Source organism: Nylanderia fulva, unplaced genomic scaffold (genome assembly GCF_048542155.1).
Source record: "Nylanderia fulva isolate GAGA-0341 unplaced genomic scaffold, ASM4854215v1 Scaffold674, whole genome shotgun sequence".
NCBI classification, from domain to species: Eukaryota; Metazoa; Arthropoda; class Insecta; order Hymenoptera; family Formicidae; genus Nylanderia; species Nylanderia fulva.
In genome coordinates this window covers 25001-27499 of record NW_028190780.1, presented here as the reverse complement: position 1 = coordinate 27499, position 2499 = coordinate 25001, and the positions used below count along the sequence as shown (strand labels likewise).

Here is a 2499-nt window from a genome sequence, read left to right as displayed (position 1 = left end):
TTATTATAATATATATATATAACACAGAGAAGGGATCGATGATATTTCGACCAATCTGTCAACTGTGTCGGTCCGACGGTTTCTTCAAAGAGCTTCCGCCCCGGCTCTCCCGTTGCGGGAGAGACGCTCCGAACGAGAAACACACAACTCTATCTTTGTGCCGTAGCCTTCCCTGGCGAGAGGCGGCGGTCCGCGCGCGTCCTCGGACGCGCGCGGACAGGCTGATCGAAGAGCCACCACGATTATTCTCTCTCTCTCTCTCGTCCGAGAGAAGAGACCACGATGGTTGAACGAGAAGCGCGTTTCTTCGCGAACGCAAAAATTTCGAACGATTACCCTGAACGGTGGATCACTTGGCTCGTGGGTCGATGAAGAACGCAGCTAATTGCGCGTCAACTTGTGAACTGCAGGACACATGAACATCGACATTTCGAACGCACATTGCGGTCCACGGATACAATTCCCGGACCACGCCTGGCTGAGGGTCGTTTTAGTACCCCTAAACTGCTTGCGCCCGAAAAGCGCGCACGGCCACGACGCGGGCGACCAGAGAATGGCGCGCGCGTCGCCTGTGCCCTGTGCAACGCTTACAATGGGCGTACGAGCGATCGTTGGACGTTCGCCCGAGGTGTCTGTGCCGCGCCGACCGGCCGCGGTGCAAATCCTGGCGTCGTCTGAAATGACACACCGAAATAATAATAATAATGAGGAGGTGAAGCGCACAAGCGTGTAAAACGTTGGCGAACGCGCGCCCAGAGAATGCTGCGCGAATTAAGAGGGGGAGCGTGTTTGTGTATCCAAGTCGTGTGTGTACGCGAGAGCCGAGGAGAAATGGGATGAGAGTAAGAGCGCGCGCGAAGGGAGCAACAAACGGCCAAAAAAAGGGTCAGGACGGTGAATGGCACCGCTTTCCCTAGAGCGGCGCGTGCGTCGTTGTCTCCCGAAAGTAGGTAGCGCTTGTCTCACCGTCTCTCCTCTCCGTACATCACACAGACTGACCGGACTGCTCTCGCACTCTGTGCCGCGTCTCTCGGTGCGATAGCGCTCGCGCGTCTTATGCCGAGGCGCCCTTGCCCGCACACATAACGGTATTACGGAGAAATATACGGCGCGTCGTCGTCCGGCGGAGAGAGCATTCGTAATCCTTTACCTCTTTACGGAGAAGGGTTTTGAATCGCGAGCCGACCGCGTGTCCGAGCTAACGAAATTTTCGTAAAGCGAAAAAAGGGGACCGGCGCGCCGCGTCGTGTACTCGTCGAATCGATTCCGCCCGAATTTCGTATATAAAAGAGAAGGGAGATCCGAGAATCTCGAACCCCGCGATATATCGTCTCCATTACCACCAACGAGTGTGTGTGCGGTTAGCGCCCCGGCGATTTGCCTTCTCGCGTATTTCGTGTGCTGCCGCTGCTGCTCTCTCGTTCGACGCTCTCTCTCTCTCCCTCTTATAATATATATTATAGAGGAGAGACGACGATGAGCGACGCGGAGGAGGCAAACGGCTACGAAAACTCACTATGCGACGACCTCAGAGCAGGCGAGATTACCCGCTGAATTTAAGCATATTATTAAGCGGAGGAAAAGAAACTAACCAGGATTTCCTTAGTAGCGGCGAGCGAACAGGAAAGAGCCCAGCACCGAATCCCGCGGTTCCGCCGCAGGGAAATGTGGTGTTTGGGAGGATCCGCTTATCCCGAGGTGCCGCGTCGCGTCCAAGTCCATCTTGAATGGGGCCACTTACCCGTAGAGGGTGCCAGGCCCGTAGCGACCGGTGCGCGCCTCGGGAGGATCTCTCCTTAGAGTCGGGTTGCTTGAGAGTGCAGCTCTAAGTGGGTGGTAAACTCCATCTAAGGCTAAATACGACCACGAGACCGATAGCGAACAAGTACCGTGAGGGAAAGTTGAAAAGAACTTTGAAGAGAGAGTTCAAGAGTACGTGAAACCGTTCAGGGGTAAACCTAAGAAACCCAAAAGATCGAACGGGGAGATTCATCGTCAGCGGCGCTGGCTTCGCGTCGGTCGGCGATGTCCCGCGGAGTCCTTGCGGCTCGCGCGCGGGCACGCTACCGTGCGCCGATGTCCGGCGCTCGTCGTCGTGCACTTCTCCCCAAGTAGAACGTCGCGACCCGCTGGGTGTCGGTCTACGGCCCGGGTGCGGTGTCTGTCGCGTCGCCGGTAAAACGGCACGCGACAAACCCTCGGTCGCCCGGCCGGCTGCTCGGCGGTACGCGCAAGGTATCAGGCCGCACTATTCACGGTGCGTCGAGACCGTCGCAAGCGCGCGCCACGGTACTCGGAGGTTACGGACTTCGCGCCGTCCCCGGTCCTGGCCCGCTGTTGGTTACAGTACGGTACACCTTCGACAGGCCTGCGAACGTCTCCCGCGGTCTCGCGGGAGACCGATACCGGTCGGCGACGCTACTGCTTTGGGTACTCTTAGGACCCGTCTTGAAACACGGACCAAGGAGTCTAACATGTACGCGAGTCATTGGGACTTGT

The 2499-nt window shown here is 57.3% G+C and overlaps 1 non-coding gene and 1 pseudogene across 1 annotated transcript; both read left to right on the top strand.

Moving 5' to 3' along the window:
- The first annotated feature begins 333 nt into the window (after nt 1-333).
- LOC146720536 (5.8S ribosomal RNA) lies at nt 334-488 on the top strand. The gene has a single exon (XR_014926033.1). It is a non-coding gene; the product is annotated as a 5.8S ribosomal RNA (ribosomal RNA).
- A 1035-nt stretch (nt 489-1523) lies between these two features.
- Nucleotides 1524-2499, top strand: part of LOC146720535 (large subunit ribosomal RNA) — a 4832-nt pseudogene continuing 3856 nt past the window's right edge.